The sequence below is a fragment of the Herpailurus yagouaroundi genome, unplaced genomic scaffold, assembly GCF_014898765.1.
Source record: "Herpailurus yagouaroundi ecotype Mexico unplaced genomic scaffold, PumYag 185, whole genome shotgun sequence".
NCBI lineage: Eukaryota > Metazoa > Chordata > Mammalia > Carnivora > Felidae > Herpailurus > Herpailurus yagouaroundi.
Genome location: NW_024412416.1, coordinates 14,613,461 through 14,633,082, shown reverse-complemented (window position 1 = coordinate 14,633,082; position 19,622 = coordinate 14,613,461). Strand labels below are relative to the sequence as shown.

At 42.3% G+C, this 19,622-nt stretch overlaps 1 long non-coding RNA gene across 2 annotated transcripts; it reads right to left on the bottom strand.

Moving 5' to 3' along the window:
- Window positions 1-6,227: 6,227 nt before the first annotated feature.
- Window positions 6,228-18,403, bottom strand: LOC121042461 (uncharacterized). Of its 2 annotated transcripts, XR_005796223.1 has the most exons (4): window positions 18,154-18,403; window positions 15,817-15,949; window positions 11,975-12,095; window positions 6,228-7,786 (listed from the first exon to the last, which is right to left on the bottom strand). It is a non-coding gene; the product is annotated as an uncharacterized LOC121042461 (long non-coding RNA). The 2 variants fall into 2 exon arrangements; XR_005796221.1 differs by lacking the exon at window positions 18,154-18,403 and having other exon boundaries at window positions 15,817-16,573.
- Window positions 18,404-19,622: the final 1,219 nt, after the last annotated feature.

Here is a 19,622-nt window from a genome sequence, read left to right as displayed (position 1 = left end):
ACATCGCTTTGCCTTTGGTGGTATGTTTTTCTTCCAGCAGCCCGGAGAATGTTGTTGGCAGAAGCCTCTTCAGTGTGTTTGTTTCTTCCATGGTCATCTGTGCTCAGCAGGCCCTTGTAAGCGCGAACAGAACCCAGACGTAGCCCGTGCCCTGGCTGAAGCAAAAATGTAAAAGGTGTGAAAAACATGAATCTACAGATTGAGTAGATTAGCCTTTCAACATTCATTCTAGAAAAAAGCAGCTTTATCCTGGTTATGAGCCAGTTTGTGGACAAGCCAAGCAGTACGGTAGAGCAAAATGGTCAGTATTTGGTTCATCGGGAGTTATCAGTACAAGACAGAAGCAGGCAGGTTAGCATTAGTTAAGAGCTTGGAGTTTGAAGTAAAACAGATCACGGTTCAAGGCCAGGCTTTGATACATGGTATATGTGTAATGTGGAGCAGGCAGTTTACCTTCTCACATCTCACAGCCTGGGAATGAGGACAGGATGTTTGTCATGGGGTTCTTGTCTGTATCACATTAGGTGATGTATGCGAAATAAATGGACAGACAACTCTACCAAGGAGTAAGCACACAATTAATAACCATGGATCAAACGTAACTGACAGCCTATTCTGTTGAGAAGGTATTTCTAAAGCTTTCGCAGGTTTCTTACGAAATGTACAGGTTTTGAAAAAGCCCTGTGTGGACCAAAATGCTTTCCCACATCTTGCTGTTGGGCATGAAAACTGGGGCAGGACCACATTTCCAAAGGACCGTTTGTCAAAAGGAATCAAAAGCCTTCAGCAGGTGCGCATGCTTTACCTAAAAATTCAAATTTTTATACTTATCCCGAGGAGATAATTACAAGTACAAATAAAGATTAAATGTAAAATTTCTGTTACCATGTATTTCCCCACTACATGGTGTTCTTTAGAACAGCGAAAGCCCCTCAAACAAAGCCCAACACAGAATGACGGATTTCATACCTAAATGGAATAGGTTTATAGTTATTAGAAATCCTAGTTCAGAAGAATCTTTCATGATAAGGTAAAGTACTTTTGATACACCATTAAATTAAAAGAAGCAAAAACTGTTAGCAGGAAGCATATGCTCTATGAGAGCAATGGTTCTAGAATCCAGATACATATATACCGATGTACAGTTCTCTGGGTGATGGGATTACAAGCTATTTTTTTTTTTTAATTTTTTCAACGTTTATTTATTTTTGGGACAGAGAGAGACAGAGCATGAATGGGGGAGGGGCAGAGAGAGAGGGAGACACAGAATCAGAAACAGGCTCCAGGCTCTGGGCCATCAGCTGAGAGCCTGACGCGGGGCTCGAACTCACAGACCGCAAGATCGTGACCTGGCTGAAGTCGGACGCTTAACCGACTGCGCCACCCAGGCGCCCCTTTTTACAAGCTATTTTTATCTTCTTAGTTTGTCTTATAAAAAAGTTAACAAATTCTATACAGAGACCCTTTCAAATGGAACATAAAAAATTCTATTTATAAATTTCTCAGGTTCAGTCACCTTCCTAAGTCCTACCTTCTACTTCCCCACACACCCCTGCTCACAGAAAATTGTTACCACTTGGACGTTTTTTTGATATAGCTACGTTAAAATGTAAAAATACAGAATCCTCTCCTTTAACTTTTTTAATTTTTATTTCTGAGAGAGAGAAAGAGACAGAGTGTGAGTGGGGGAGGAGCACAGAGAGAGGGAGACACAGAATCGGAAGCAGGCTCCAGGCTCCGAGCTGTCAGCACAGAGCCTGGTGCAGGGCTCGAACTCACGAACCGCGAGATCATGACCCGAGCCTGAGTCGGATGCTCAACTGACGGGAGTCCCCCAAGCGCTGTAAAAATACAGAATTCTTAACAGCTAGGTTACCTAATTCACAGTACGGTTGTTGAGATGGCAAAGAAAATAATAATTATTACAAAGCTTGTGATTTTGTTTTTTTGTTACTGTAATGAAGAATTGGATTTCTATTTCAACTAAATGAAATCTCATAGAGGCACCAAGTTCAACACAGATAAAGTCTTGGCACGCATTTTAAAAACGCTTCCAGGGGCGCCTGGGTGGCTCAGTCGGTTAAGCGTCCGGCTTCGGCTCAGGTCATGATCTCACAGTTTGTGAGCTCGAGCCCCGCGTCGGGTTCTGTGCTGACCGCTCAGAGCCTGGAGCCTGCTTCGGCTTCTGTGTCTTCTCTCTCTGCCCCTACCCCGCTCGTGCGCTCTCTCTCTTTCAAAAATAAATAAACATTAAAAAAATAAATAAATAAAAATAAAAGTCACAAACAATTTTATGGGCAAATATGAAAGTCACAATGATCTGATTCTTTAGCTGTGAGTTAGAAATGAGATTTTCATGATTTTAAGAAAGGTAATGATTCATTGCCTTTATATGACCAGAAGATAAATTATTTGGTTTTAATATAATTGGAGAAACCAAAAAAAGAAAATCTTTTAATCTTGTTGCGCACCCTACCATAAAACGAGTTGAGACAAATCATTCTCAGTCATGAATTACCAAAAGTAACTCTGTGCCTTCAGTGGCCTATCTACCTATGGATTAAATCTTTATTTCTTCTAGTATTGGTTCTCTAGATACAGGTTTTTAAAAACGAGGCTCTAAGGTTTTGTCACCCCAATTGGCTCTCAATTGGTTGTTTATTACGGTTTTTGGCTTCGTTGTTCATTATGGTTTTTTTTTTTTTTTTTTTTTTTTTTTTTTTTGGCCAATCAGCAGAGGAGTACTTGCTGGATGTGCAGAATAACATTTAATTAAGTTTCAACCCCTGTATAGAATCCACACGGATAAAATATGAACAAACACAACTGCTGAGGTTCTGTAGATCACAGCCTGTGCCACCTTCCACCAGCCAGGGCAAAAAGATAAAAAGGAATGGTAAAGCCCAGACGAGCACGAAACATTTGGATACCTGCGGCGGAGCAAAGGGCTGGTGTTTTTCATGGACAACAGGGACAATATGGCTTGGTAAATGGACTGTGTCGGCTTTTCCTGATGTTGTGGACAAGTCTCACCAGTGCTGGGCAAGTGGGTTACCACTCACAACGTTGAGGCCACTTACTACAACTGGAGAGATTTTGTGAACCTAGAAGGGTTCAGGTGCCTGATCTCGGCCATGTCTTCCAGTGAACGTTACGTTCACTTGTGCTGATTTTACTTCTGATGCTTTAATGACGCCCAGCCTCTGTTCCAGAGTATTCAAATCTCAAATGCTCTCGGCCTGCCTGGTCTGTTTCTGGGTTACAGAATAAGGCCCTCGATGCTCTGCCGAGGCACCCAGTGGCCTCGTCCTTAGGAGACGAGTTTGGTTTGGGATGCTCTCGTACGCTGTTCCCCTTGTTGACCTTGGTGGGGTGACAGCAGGTTTGCGACTACAAGCAGGGTTTGAACTCCTGACCTCGACACATGGCTTTTCAACATCACGTGCCAACGTATCACAATAAAAACACATGAGCTGTCTAGGTGCACTACATGAGGTGCAGACCACAGAAATCCTGACGCTTAACAGGAATACACACGCCGTGGAACATTGCAAGATTATTTACCGAATGCAGTTGCGTGACCGCCAATCCTAAGTGTTGAGGGAAATCAGGCCAGACATCCCCTCCGAGGCACGAATCAGAAGATAATCTAATGCTGGTACACGCGAACGGATAACACTTGAGTGTCCCGGGCACGTCTGAAACACCATTCCCGGGGCCCACGCCTAGCGACCACGTGGCTGCGATCGGCGACCGAGTCGCACAGAAGTTGGTTCCCTGGGACCATCTCCTGCAGGGAGCCAGGGCGATCATCACCAGTTCGCAGATCTTGGGCTCCCTTCCGTAGTCCTGTTGGCCTTTAAAAACCTCGCAGTCCGGCCTCTCTGCCATAAAGTGGGAGAGCTGGCATTCTTTAGGACCTGGGGGAGCACTTGTGTTCCACTGGAATGTGTTGAATGGCTTGTAAATTAGAGTCCCTAATGAAAACTCGCTGGTGTCGAACTGCAACAATCATCTGGTTAAAATCAGGCAGTAATTCCACTAATTTTACTGCCTTCTCTCAGCCCTCAACGCCTCATTTAGGAAAAAAATGTTTATGTTCCCCTCAAAACACCTGCGTTTTAACTTCAGTCCCCAAAGCAATTATAGTTTTGACTTTATTTTATCTTATTTTATTTTATATTTGATCTCATTTCTCTTCCCCTCTCTCTCTCTTTTTTTTTGTCTCTGTTGTGAACGAAGCATTCCTTCCTTTGCACGATATAAGCAGAAACCCCCCCCCCCAAACCTTTCACCGTGGGCATTCTAAGTCGTCACTTTTTGTGTGTGGAAAGAGCCCAGTTTCACAGCTGTTGCCAAGACGCCTTCAGACATTTTTCACAAAACAACAGAGAAGTTTACATTGTGACCAAATGTGTTCCATTTTGAAGACAAGAATGGTGTGACTGCCAGTTATCCAATTAAAAGCCTTATAAAAATCGAGTCCCACGGAGACCCTCCACACTTTTATCCGTTTAACATCACTAAAAAAAAAAAAAAAAAAAAAAAAAAAAAAAAAAAAAAATTGTTTCGATCCCCAAGGAAAAGAGAATTCCATGGCAAACATTGAGAATACGGTATGGAAATCGGTTCTCCTCTCTTTTAACTGTAGGCCTTAAGAGAACATTACCTGGTGGTTAGTTTTTCTGGTTTCCACTTGTTTAGATGTCCTGAAATCAGAGTGCACATTTTCTCGAAGCGAGGTGAAAATGCCTAACTTTGTATTACATTATGTCTCTTGATACGAAACAGAGGGAGAAGAATGTTGAGTAACATATACACAAATCGCTCTGTTTCCACACCATCACCTTTACCCCCGCTCTCTTCCCACCCCGCGTCTGGGAAACATCTGTGGGCTGGGTAGGCATTCTGGGTAATGACATGCAAATGAGCCCGCCAGTTAACAGAATTTCCTTGTCCAATAATGGAATTGGACCAACATGTAGGTTTTTAAATTGGAGCCAGGCTCACCCAGGCCAGATGTGCAAACAAGAGCACGTGTTCCTGGTTTTAGGGATTAGAGCAGCAAGGCCCCATGGGGGAGGGGAGGAAGAGAAAACCACGTGACAGCCTATCAAATGAAGAACAAGAAATGGCTGGAAAGGCTCTCTTGGGATGCCTGCCTATCGGTCATGTTTAGGCACTCGTGACTATCTGCTAACTGGGGAACTTGGCCCAGGACGTCCCCCCAGGCCTGCCAGCTTTGACTGACTGAGGGTGACTGCCTTCCTCTGGCCCTAAGATTATCCACTTCTCAGGGTCCTGACTGATGCACTCACTTTCAGACGCAATCTGAGGGTTATCAAGCAACGAGAAAGGTTCCTCTTTCCCCTCATGTACCCTAAGTATTAGTCCTTCTGAAATGCAGAGTGAAGGGTAAAAAAAGACGACCTCGCAGGACCCGTGCTATCCACGGGGCACCCTCAGGAAGATGCGGTTGCCAGCATTGGCAGTGACACCCCCAGATCACAGCCGTCGCCCCCTGCTCCGCGAGAGGCGAGTCAATACCTGATGGCAAAGCAATGCCGTTAACTCCGTAACAGCAAAAAGTCGTTATAGAGTCGGAAGGAGCCTAAAGAAACCGGACAAGACAAACCAAATGAACTGAAGCCACATTTTGGGAAATGGCTTGAAGTAAGATTTCAGAAAGCTTTCCTTTGGTGAAGGGAGAAGTTCTACCTCACCATTCTTTTTAAAAAATGAGAGCCGAAACGGATTACATTAGAGATGTCACAATTAATGATCCTCATGTGACCAAGGCTCGTTGAGGATCAGAAAATGAGCAAACATTTGGATATACTTCTCAAGGATGATGGATATATTTAACTGATGGCTATTGAATTTATCAGGGTCAGTTAGCATAATGAAAACATATTTTATTAGGCTGTTAAAGGGATAAATTGTTTTCATATTTATTCATCTGTTCCCAAGGCTAATTTGGGGGTTTTTAAAACATGCTTTTCATGTTCCTAAAATGAACAGCTAAATAAATAAAGCATTAGTTTCAGAACAGAAGTATCCGCTGTAGATATAACATCCTATTTCTCAGTACAGGCCTAAGTAATGATTTTCTGATTTAATTTTCATCAGTCACAGTAAACAGTCACCGGAATTCCCAAGCCAATCACAAATAAATAAAAGAAGAAATACACATCAGAAAAAAAAAAAAATCCCAACAACTCAGGTCCAGTTGCTGTTTGTTAACATGAAACACAAAACCAGTAATATGATTATTTAAGCTGGGGACACTTTTGCTTCAATTCACTGCTGAGCACCTTCTCAAGGACTTAACCACATCTCAAGGACTGGAAAAAAAATCCCCATTTTATTTTGCTTGTTTAAAAAGCAACAACCACCCAAATTAAAACGGGAACTTTTAAATACCGACTCCCAAAGCATGTCTGGGGTTGTAGTAGCTTTTGGAGAGAAAAAAAAGAAAAACAAAACACGTTAGAAAGTTAGAAGGGGTTATGTGCTCATTGCCATTTAGCAGTGGAATCTGCATGGGGTGTTTGTTTGTTTGTTTGTTTGTTTGTTTTTTTGGCAGCCTGAACTCCCATCCCTCAGCTGGCAGGTTCACTCTTGGGATGTTATAGCAAGAATCTTGCCCCGATTTTCTCTTCAATTAGTTTCTTCTCTGATTCACTCATTGGTGCCCCTTCCCCCAGCCCGACCCCCAGCTCCTTAAATGCTGGTGGTCTTGATGGCTCTGTTCCCCGTTCCGTTCCTCGTACACTCTCTTTCTCTTTGCAGGCAATTCCAGTAACTTCTGATGGTCACCGAACGTCTTTCTTCAGCCCTGACTCCGCTAGGTAAAACCAGGCTGCGTTTTCAACTGTCTACAGGCATCTCTTCTTGGAGGATCCCTTAAGAATTTCAGATGCATTATAGCTAAAATAAAATGTAGAGACTGTTTGGCAACATCTGTTCTTTTCTCTGACCTCTTTGGGTGACAGAAGCTATTATGCATCCACTTTAAACCCTTCTCTACCGTCTATCACATCAATAGAATGCTAAGTACCGCCATCCCTTGGTCTCAGAAATGGTACCAGACTAAGTCTCCTCCTTGCCATTCACATGCTCCCACTGCCTTACACTAGGTCACATCACCTCTTGTTCTGATGAGCGCAACGGTTTTCCACTTTTCGTCGGTTAATTTTTTTCTGTCACATCACCGGACCTTGTGTGTGTGTGTGTGTGTGTGTGTGTGTGTGTGTGTGTCTTTTTTCTTCTAAACAACAAAGTGGATACTATCTCTTGACAAAAATGTCCATTGATTCCTTCCTGCTGCTTGCTGGATGAAATCCAAATCCTTGCTGCCTAAGAGCTATCATAATTGGAACACAATATTCCTTTCGTAGCCCATCTCCTGCCACTTCTTATCCTGCACGATCGTAAACCACAGTAACTTACTCCTCATCCTCCAGGCACACTGGGTCCGCCCGGCTGTGTCTTGCCTGTGTTCTTCTCTCAGTAGTTTTCAACTTCAGAATAACTCAACCACTTCTTTGATAGAAAGTTCTCGGGGGCGGGGGGGGCCCCTGGAAGTTCGTTAAAGTGCATTATGGCCGTCAGTCGTGCCTTCGCAGTTTGGGGATGACCCAGCAAGATAGAACGATCGCTCCCGCCGGAGGGAAACGTTGGTTAAATTATGCGTCAGCCTTTATAATGAGAAGGAAAAGAAGAAGGAAATTTCAGTGCGAAGTAAGTTGGCTTGGAGGTCTCAAGCACACAGGCGGTCTCTTCCCTGCCAAGAAAAAAAACGCATGTGAATTAGTAGGGGAAATGTACGCGATTGGCCAAGAACAAAACTGGATGAGGATCCGAAGGGGAAAGTGATGGAGAAGAGAAGAGTTTGTCAACATACAAGGATGCGGAAGTCGATCCTCCGTACGTCTAGGCTGTTACGGAACCCGGAGTCTCTCTCCACACTCTGGTAGCAACAATCTAGGCCGCAATTTACATTTTACATTTGTGTTAGCGCTTGGAATTGGGTAGCGAAGGTGTTAGGGGCAGTAGATCAGAGAGAAACAGACCGAGCACCAGCGGCGGAGGAACAGGCAGGCATGTAAAATGTGCAACAAAGGGCAGATAGAAGCATTTGTTTCAGCTTTAAACCAACGTGTGTGTAATTAACAGCTCTAATTCATGATTTAATTTCCCCAACATATCACTCTTTATTGCAAACCCTTCATGGTACATTGTGATCCGGCTGTGAATCAGAAAGATGCTGCAAGATAGGCCTGACACAGTTTCCTCCGGTGTCTTGGGACTAAATTTGGTGCTGGTGACAGGTGGCACCCCAAGAGCAAAGCTCGAATCCCCTCTTTACCCCAGCAGTAGGTCTAGAGAGGAAATTAGCTGAACATTCCAGTACATTCTTGTTACGATGACGCTGCTCAGGGACTAGTAGGTCCATTTCGGGAATTGTGACTTCTTTCCCGTTCAATTATTAGTCTCTCTACCAAGACCACCCAAAATTGCCAATTAGCACGAGTTGTAAAGGGATTCATGCTAGATGGATATCTGTATTTGGCTTCACTTTCTCATCCCTAAGTCCAAACTTTCACACGGCAATAGCTTCTAGTCCCTTCTAAGGAAACTAGACGTGCAAAAGAAAGGGAAATTAACTTCTCCATTTCTCAGAGGGAAGACAAGAAACACACACACATCCAGCCAACCCCCAAATCCCGAATTTCTTTAAATTCTACCAATTTGGGGGCACAGCATATGATCCAGGCTGAGAGAGAGAACATATCTTGTGAGGGAAGAAAAAAAAAATACTGGGATATCATGAAATTCATTGAACGAGCCTTCATTTTTCCTGGTCACGTGTTGTAGTTTCAGAATCTATAATCATCTGCAAAGTACATACGAGCAAAGGAAGAAAACTTGGTCATAAGGAAGCATGAATTATTTAAAAGATGACTCTACTCACACAAAAACGAAATTAACAGCACGCAATTCTCTTAATAATTCAAACAAAATTCTCTACTTTCCCTTAATCAATTACACGTTTTAAATAAAGTATTTTTTTTTTTGCCTGAAATATTCAAGTGATTTCTTCAAATGTCCACTTTGTGTACACACAGGCAGAGGTACACATTTGAGTATGTTCTATAGTTAATTTTGGAACGAGAGAGCAATGTCCCGATAAGTAAAGTAGTGAGTCCATTATCTGAACAAATGGAACCTCGATGACAAACGCGGGGGAACTATTTTTCCCTCTTCTTAAACACCCATCTATTGCACAAGCAGAAAAAAGATATTTCCATTCGTAAAAGAACTTTTTTCATTTTGTACATCTGCAGGCACGAAAGAAGGCCATACTCAACCACAAATTAGGTCAGGGAGCTGAAATAAACTCAGATTCTAACAGGCCATAGGTCTGTGAAAAATATACTGTCATTTGGGGTTGGATTTTTATTTTATTTTTTTTTACCGTAAAGCAAAGGAAAAGTCATTTTATGATAAAATATCATACCATCTGTTCTTGTATGTAAGAAAATTTGGCTGAACTGATCCAATTTACAACAAGTTAAAATGGGTAGGTCTGGAATTCCTTTATCCTCAACCTTCAGTGGTTCAACGTTGTAAGAATAATACAGCGAGGGGAAGAGGAGAAAACATAGCAACTCTATGTTAAATTCTTGGCCCAATTTCTACCGCTTTGTGGCTTGTACTTGCTATGTTCTGGGGGAACCACTGTGATTGCATGCTTCTAGAAGAAATCACCTCCTATCTCAAGTTAAGTGGGTACTGAAGCCAGGTGGTCCACAGATGCTTAAATTTGAGTCTAGAAAGTAGGTCTAACTTGGAAATCCTCATAACCACAACTTCAAAATGGCAAAGGGTTGTCCTAAGTCCCGAATTTCTGTGATTCTGAAACTGAGTAACGCTATTAAGATAGCAGGAAATCGCACTTTTATTTTGCATAAGACATATGTTTGTTGGGTCTTCCCGGCTTTGATTACGGTTATACCCAGTGGTTGAAGGATACCATATATACAACATCCCCATTGTATTTATGAATGTATTTTGATTTTCTATGACATGTTTTCCAGTCCAGGGGAGTATTAATATCCATGTACCTATTACTTTTCTATTAAATGCAGTATATGTCAAGAATGAACAAAATATCTAAACATATAATTCAAGGATTTGGTGGGGGAATAGAACATAATGACGATGAGTCTATAGGGAATTACTTAAATTTTTATTGCTTTATATCTACTTTGTTTTTTCTCTTCTATAATTGTATTACTACACTTAGCTTTAAATTTTTCTCATGGTTATTTATTTTTGAAAGAGAGAGAGAAAGAGAGCGAGTGAGCAGGGGAGGGGCTGAGAAAGACGGAGACACAGAATCTGAAGCAGACTCCAGGCTCTGAGCGGTCAGCACAGAGCCCGACGCGGGACTCGAACTCACGAACCGTGAGATCATGACCTGAGCTGAAGTCGGACGGTTAACTGACAGAGCCACCCAGGCGCCCCTACAATACTTAGCTTTAAATGAAACCTTAAATTTGCAATGTCATCTACAAACAAGACTCTTTTTCATATTTTAGGTGGATGCCCCTTCATTCTTAAATATACACACACCTACCCTAATTTTCAATATAACTGCAAAATACTTCTTACTAAAGTTCTCAGTCTTTTAGGATCCTGGAATAATCCTACATCTAAACCTACAGAAAGTCCTTCGGCTCAAAGCCCTGAAATGTCTGACATTGCATATCACTCAAAAAGGCCACTGCTCTAGTTTTTAAAACTTTAGAAACCTTTGCTTTGCCTCCTTTTGATCCCAAGATGAGATCAACCAGGCAGAGCGTATACTCAGGGTTTTATGGTACATAGGTTGTCTCATTGTAGGCAAAACCCCACACATAAAGGCGAACAGAAGTGGGAATATTCTTTGAATGTCGGGATAATTTGAAAGATAATGTGAATAATTTAGATCTGAATTATCTGGTTGAGCTCTAATGCCAATTAAGTTAACCGAATAAATTATCCTAGGCTGATAATTTACGGTGAAGAAAAAGAAGCAGAGTTAAGGTAAATACCTGAAGGTTCATTTACAAACTCAGTTAATAATGTTTTCAGTCCTAATTACTGAGTTTGGCTATATAAATAGCTGATCTATTCGCTGGCTAATTATATAATTGCTTAATTCTGCACTTCAGGTTGTTGAAAGAATTAAATGAAATAATATATTTAAAGAATTAAGTAGTCCTTTTTTCACACACTTCCCTTCCCCCCCCCCCCCCTCCACTCCATCCTTACCATAACCCACCGGTGGGTGGGCAGGTCTCCGGTAGGAAACACAAAAGAAAACAAAGCAAAAACAAACAAAAAACCACCTGTGTCACAGCATCATCTAACACCGTGCCATTTCATCCCGTGCACATTACACCATCGTTACTGTGGTCACAAGCCGGTCCCACAGATACAGTTACAGGCCAGCACTCCATCTGGAAAACCAAAGCCGAAGAATAAGCTTCTGGGACATCCGTGAGTTAAAAATGTCCGGTACCGTATTTGACAAAGAGGCTACCATTTTGCGGATGTATCACATACGTGGTCGAGTGTAATCCTCCTAAAAATCCTCCCAGATGAAAGGAACGGTTTTATAGAAGACACTAAGTTTCAGTGAGGTAAAATAACACGCTCAAAGTCACATAACTGTGAAATGGTAGAAATAGATACTACCCCACGACCACGCTGTCGGGGCAGAGCCAGGTGCAGGGTCGAACTCACGAACTGTGAGATCATGACCTGAGCTGACATCAAGAATCCCACGCTTCCCCAGCTGAGCCACCCAGGCGCCCCCACACTGGCCTTCAAATTAAATTGCTTTTCTGTTTTTGCAAATTAAATTGCTTTTCTGTTTTTGCAAAAACTACCGATCGGTGAATTTAGTGCTTTCAGTCCCTACCGAACAGTGGGTCGGCCTCAGATGAATTGCTCCCTGCGGCATAACTGGTAGGTTCTGCATGATTCTAGTGGTGCTCTTGGGACCACGCACAGACTCCCCTGTGATTGTGGGGAGGGAAGCCCTACAGAGGAGAGAGGAAAGAGGGTGAAAAAGAGGACTGGGGGTAGTTATCCCACATTTGAATCTCAATGAACACTTCTTTGGCTGAAGGGTCGGAAAAGTGGGTTTACATTCCACCAGTAATCCTCGTTAAGTGTGCCCCTCATCTCTCTTAATTTGGTTTCCCCATCAAGAAAATAAAAGCAGCCTGGTCCACCAGGCTGGGGAGGAGGACCTCAGCCTGTGGAAGGATATATACGAACGCCGCTCGAAACGTGAAATAAGAAAGCCCTGTTCAAACGTGCAGATTATTAGCGCCTGTCTGTTCCATTCGGGTTGCCAGGCAAAATCCTTGGCCCCTTGCCCTGAACCACAACATCCTCAAGACAGGCATGGTGCGGGGTAGAAACCGGAAACAGGGCACTTTCACATTATTTTAAAATTTGTTATGAAATTTTGCCAAAACTTTATAAATACCAGCCAGGGCGATGGGGTGTTTGTACAACATTCTTTCCACCTCATGAACCATTGTTTTTTGTTCTGAACGCAGAAGTTTAAACTGCACTGAGTTGCTGTTGCCTGGCTGGGGCCAGCTTGTGAAATGCCCCAGATGTAATGCTTGATTCTAGCCAATTATCTTTAGTTCCTCTCGTTTATTAGTGTTAAATTTGAATTACAAGGGGAAGGGTGAGAGAGTGGAGCCCACACTATACTCGAGACCTTTTAAGACAGTGAATTCATTTGTATTATTTCGTTATCCCTCTTTATAGTTACCATCGGCTGGAGGCCGTTGGTGACACTTTGGGATGACTTTAGACCCACGCTTCTTTTTCTCTCGCTGTGCATTTGTTTCCCAAAAGCAGAAGGTGAACTTTCCCGTTGCCACGTTCGAAACGAGCAAAAGAAAAAAAAGAAAACAAACAAACAAACAAAAAAAAACCTCGCAACAATCTAAAACTCGTAGTTAACAAAATAAACTGCAGACAAATCCCCTGAAGGTCTTGGCAGCAAATGTTTCCCACTAAAAAAGGGACTCTGCACTCATAGTCTGAAACAAATTAGGAAGGAGGGGGAAAATCAACAGCTCTGGGGTGAAATTGGGGTTGGTGCTGCCTCATCATTTTTTAACCAAAAATAAAACAAGCAAATTTTGTTTAACTGCAGGTCAAAATAAAAAAAAAAAATTAAAAAGTCCCTCATCTGTTCAGTGTAATTACTAACAGAGGACACTGTTACCAGCTGCAGGGTTCAGGGATAAATGGAGAGAACCATAATTTTCTCTCCCTGGGGTTAAACCTCCAAACTTTGAGTCTGTGCCTCTATAGTATGCTTTTAATATACCATGAGAAGCCAAGTCAGAATGTTTTTAGAGTATGTCTCTATCCTTCTGCTCCAGAATGAAATAATTGCGTGTACATACAGGAGTTCAAGTTCTGGAAGGAAAAAAAAAATTATTTCTCCAACATCCTCCATCATGACGCCCTACCCTTGCCCTAATGATGACAGTATGGTCCCCAGGCTTTTGTCACCAAGAGATGGGTGAAATTGGCTATACTTTAAACTTGTCAAATGTTGGCAATTTCTTTCCAAATGTTCTCATTTCAGCACAACGAGAGAGAGGTTTTTTTTTTTCCCCTAGTACTTTTCCCTTAATTTTTAAGCCCAAGTGTATATTAAGGAAAATTTGACCCATATGTTTCTGATTCATTTAAACTGAACTCAATGAACTTTTTTTTTTTTAATAAAACATTTTTGGTGTCCAAAAAAACCCCAATGCTGTTCTTTAAAACCATCTTTAAAACCTTATTTTTATCTGCAGAAGAATGTCAGATTTGGGCTGAAAAGGAAATGGAATCTGAGCTTAAAAGTCTCACCTTTGGTTTGAGATTGAACTCATCAGGTTCCTGCGGGGTCTGACAGGGAAGTAGGAAAACTGTGTTTTTTCACTTTTTCACTAGGCTTTTCTTACCGGGTAATTTCCCCTTGTCATCAGGATCGAATCAGAGAAATACGGATTAACCGAAGGGTGTAAGTACTCATTTCATAGGAACGTGAGCGATCATCTGGATTTGTGGAGTAACACGAACTGTCCAAAACTCTTACGAGTGTATCCTGGATTGCCTTAACCTCCTCACTCTCTTTTACACTTGACCCAGACAGAAGAATAGACGTGCCCAAAAAGGACAGCTTGCTGGAGACTGGACACGGGTGGATCGAACATAGGTGAATCTGAGACAGGAGGAATTCACAGAAGAGCCACATCTGGGCAAGCTACGTTCTTCCCCTTCTGAAAATGAATGGCTGGGGAGTGTGCTCTTGGGGTTCAGACCAAGGTGGGCTTCTTGACAGCAATGAGAAGGGTATTTGTCCTTCTCTAATTCAACAACTCCCACCGAGAAAAGTCAACCATATTTTACCGGCTCAAATGCTCCTTCTGGGGAGCGTTTAGAATCCAGATCTGAAATGTAGGTGACATTGTATATAAACATAGATTTGGATTGCATCTATGTCGATCAAGTGAAACAAAGAAACAAACAAAAAAAACATTGAACAATATCCCCGGTCTTCTCCAATTAGAGTAGACAAACGCCCTCAGTAGCCTCGAGTTTCACTTTGCCACAAGTAAATGGCTTACAATTACTGTAATGTTTCAGAACTCGAGGTATCAGGTGCAGATCAAGGGTTTACACCCAGATCCACGATTCTGATAAGGCGTTAACTTCTGTTTCCTCCTCTGCGCAGTGGAGACAGAAATAACACCTAACTGGGCTTGTTACAAAGTTGAAATGAGTTAGTATGCGACGATTAGTTCGATATCTGGCCCGAGTAAGGACTCAGTAAATACTACTACCATATCATTCAATTCCAATATCTCCCCACGTTTCAATAGTCTTGAAATCAGACTGTGTTTTACAATAGATGGCATCTTGAGATGCCTGGGTGGCTCAGTTGGTGAAGCGCCTGACTCTTGGTTTTGGCTCAAGTCATGATCTCCTGGTTTCATGAGCTGAAGCCCTGCATCAGGCTCTGCACTGGCAGCATGGAGCCTGCTTGGGATTCTCTCTCTCTCTCCCTCTCCCTCTCTGCCCCTCCCCCACTCATGCTGTCTCTGTCTCTCTCGAAATAAATAAATAATTTAAAATCAAACAAACAAACAAACAAACAAACAAAAAACCTCAGACATTGACATCCACGATTTGGAGTAAAACTCTGATTCAGCAGAGCCTGGCTCAGAATGTAAGAAGCGTTAGCATTCCGGAACTCATTGATTTTGAGTATATATCCACGCATACACTCCCAAGCACGACAGATGATCAAAACTGGTATACTTAGGTCTAAAAGTGCCTGCTCAATAAGTACAAAATAAACATCTCAAGTGAAAAGAGAGGGCGGGGCGCCTGGGTGGTCCAGTCGGTTGAGCGTCCGACTTGAGCTCAGGTCATGATCTCACGGTTCGGGAGTTCGAGCTGTGCTGACAGCTCGGAGCCTGGATCCTGCTTCAGATTCTGTGTCTCCCTCTCTCTCTCTGCTCCTCCTCCGCTTGCGCTCTGTCTCTCTCTCAAAAATAAATAAGCAAGTAAAAGAGATTAAAAAGCAAACAAAAGAAGGAAAAGAGAGGGCTCGGGAGGATGGAGGGCTGTGTTGAATGAAGTGTCCGGAATGAGATCTGGCATGCTTGACTATTTAGTGGATACTTGCTAAGTCTGCTCTACAGGATGCACTCTGAGTGGTCTAGCTCCTACCTGCCGGTCTCCAGGTCTGCTCCTGGTCTGCTCTAGACCTGTCGTCCACCCTGCTTTGCAATCCTGTCCAGGCTCCATGCAAGAGCAAGGTCTTCGCATACGATGACACCTACGTCTGGATTATTCTCCCCTCCTGAAATATCGAGGCAAGCAGTACACTTTCATATTTGGGGGATTCTTGGTAGCAGAGCATAACCTTGCCTATCTTGGCTGAGCGCATCCCAAGTTCAGCTCTCGACTTGAGAGTCTCTGCTTCAGCCTTCTCATCTCTAGAGTGGGAATAATAATAGATGATCCCTGTCTCATGTGGCTGAAGAGAAAAAAATACGTCTAAGTGCTCTGAACCATAGTTTGTAGTGAGTTTTCAATACGTATTGCTTTTACTATTTCTTGGGACATCTTTCTTTGGCTTGATCCTATCCCCTACTTTAAACGCTCACAGCTCCTTGTATTTCTTCACAGCACCTGCATCAGTCAGAATTTTCTGTTTTGCTGCGTGCTGATGCGATGGATGTGTGTTTCGCTGGCTTGATTTCAACTGCATGAGGGCAGACGCCACGTTCACTTTTACTCAGGGCTTTGTCCTCAGAAGACAGTCCAGTGCCTACAGGTAGAACATATTCAGCGAGTGTCTGTTGAGGGAATGATACTGAAAATTACAATACAGCTCCTAGTTTCCGGTGGGTTTGGGATGCGAATCCATCATCCAGAAAACGGACGTGGACACGTTCCAGAGGTATTGGACAAAACTGTGATAAAAAAAGAAGCATCTGTAGCCACCAAACAGCACTTCCCCCGACTAAAGCAAAGTTAGAAAAGGATTCAGGGCCAGAATTAGGAACAAGAGGTTTTCTCCGTGGGTTAATGAATTCATCTGGCTTTCTTTGGTTGCTCTGAATGTATATTTTTACGCTCTTCAGTTCAGCCGAACTCCAACCTTTCTCGAACAAAGCAAAGCTGATGTGAAGTCCCCATCGGTAGCACCTCAAACAACTGTGTCCCGTAAAACTGTTGACATAAAGACTTGAAAATGAAAATCAAAACAACACGACCAGCCACAAATAGCCCTCCTGGATTCTCCTCACACTTTTTTCCAGCCCCTGTGTCTCCGCACTCGGCTGAACCTTTTGCCATGAGCAAAAAAAAAAAGCTTTGCTCTGTCCTTTTAACAATAATATCTTAAACTTTTATGGTGCCTTATAGCTAAGCATCTCTAGACATTTTACAATAGCTTTAAAACGAAAGCCAGGTCTTCTCTCGGAATTGCCACCGGGTCCACACTAAAAGCCAGCAGTTTGTGTCTTTGTCCTGAAAACCAGAGGCGGCCTGTGGGCGATGGAAGAGAGGACAATCCTTGTCTCCCTTTTCTGGCTGGAACTCGCCCTTCACCTCGTGATAGCAGGAGGCAGGAGAGGGAATGAGTATTCGCTGGCGTGGAAGGCTTGGAACCCAAGGATCTGTGCAGAACAGCTCGGGCTTGAATCAGAGCTCTCGGTTCCCATATCCCACATCCCTCAGTCTTAGCTGTTTTTTGTTTTTTTTGAAAAAAACCAGATTCGTGGTGGAACACTAGATTATTTGTAAGTGCAATCAAATATTTACATAACAGAAAACTAATTTCCTTATTTAAGCCGTTTCAAAATTTGAGCTTGCATATGTGTGAGAATATTTCTCCCTTGGAAATCTGTTTTCACTTCATGTATATGAGTGAATATACATGGAAAATATATACGATTCTATATTTTATATAAATCGTACATAACTTTATATCTATGTATATCTATATCTATATCTGTCTATATCCTCCGTGTATCTAAATCTCTACCTTTCACAACATTGTTTAAAAAGCCTAGGCTAGGATTCACTGGGTCATAACCTAGTTTTTTTTTTTTTTTCCAATTACAATGATCTAATGGATAAAACATAAGATTCAAAGCCAGAGCTACATTAGCAAAGTGAAGAGAGAATTAAGGCAATTATCTCAGTAATTAAGGGGACCGGCCAAACCTTTTTTGGCAGTGATGTCTAAATAAGTTGAGGAAAATGTGGGCTGGGGGAGGTGGAAACACTCGCACTTTCTGAATAAAAGCCTCCTTTGGCCAACACGCTCTGATAATCGAACCCGGAGTCACAAATTTGAACTTTTTCCTCTTAGCCAAAGGAAGGCGGAGGCTTTGGGTCATTAATAATTGATCACTTAGGCAAAACTCTCTCTGCGCAGCAGAGAAGTAGTAGAGCAGAAGAGGGCGGGGAGGAATCCTGTTTAACGACCCCCGGCTTTCTGGAACACACCAGCACATTCCATGAAGCTTGGCCATATGGAATAATAAAGCTTACCTTTCTGGTGGGGCTGCAGCCAATCCCCGCACAGGGCGGTTTAGGGGCGCTCTCTGTGGGGTGGTGATGCGCTCTGTAGCCCCGGCCGATGGGGATTTCTTAAACCCCTTTTACGATGCCTCTTCCTCCAGGGCCCCTGCGCTTAAACCCACACCCCGGGGGTGATGCTCTCCTCCCCGGCTGGTGCCAAGCTCCGAGAGGGCAGGCCCCGGGCACAACTGTTTGCTTTGCCTCCGCTTTTACTGCTGAGCTCAAGTTCAGTTGTGGCTGCCTTTAAAAACGACAAATGTGTTCTAATTTTAGAGCATCATAGCAATAATTGTTTTTATTTCGGTGGTGAGGAAAAGTGAAGGAAAAACAGCTTGGGACTTAATAACCACCCTAGCCTGCAGCCTTCGACTTTATTCATGCGATTTTTTATTTTCGCTCTCCCTCCCCGTGCACCTTACCATCTTCTTTAAGGCACGGCCTTAAATTACCTTTGCAAAGGTTATATGTTTATTTACAAAGAGCTGGCTATCAACGGGCCTCGCCAGGCGAGAAGGGTAGCTTCTGGCAATAAACATCTTCCGCTCTCTTAACACCGCCGAGGCCAACTGAATAAGGTAATGTTTAGTACTTCAGACATAGTATAGTTTATGGCTTCATTAACCACCTGACCCGGATTGTGTGCAAATTTCATGAAAGTATGATGTATATTTATTCCCTGAGGTATGCTGCTTGGCGGTATTTTATTCTTCCAGGGAAATTGTAATAATGATCCTTCAGGGTAAGAGTTTTCACTTTCAACAAATTAGAAATTCAGTCACATATAGGCAGTGTATTTATGGAGGACACCCCTATGCACGAATTATATATATATATATATAGACACACACACATATATACATATATATGTGTGTATATGTGTGTGTGTCTATATATATATATAATTCGTGCATATATATATAATTATATATATACATATATGTGTGTATATGTGTGTGTCTATCTATATATAATTAGTGCATACGTATATAATTAGTGCATATATATATAATTATATATATATGTGTGTGTATGTGTATGTCTATATATATATGTGTATATATATATATATATATATATATATAAAATCATGTCTGAGATGTCATTCCCATGCCAGCTTACAAAGACATCTAAGTGAAATAAAAAAACAGGAACAACAAACCACAAAACAAAAACAAACAAAAAGAATCCTGATATGACAAGCTACCTCATGAAGTAAAAGTGTTATTAGGGCACCAGATACCTGGTCATTTCAGAAAACACTGTGTATATATAAATATATACATGTACATTATGTTATATATATGTGTGTGTATATATATATTTATTTATTTAATGTTTATTTATTTTGAGAGAGAGAGAGAAGAGAGAGAACGAACAGGTGAGGGGGTAGAAGGAGAGGGAGAGAGAGAGACTCCCAAGCAATCTTTATGCTCTGTGCA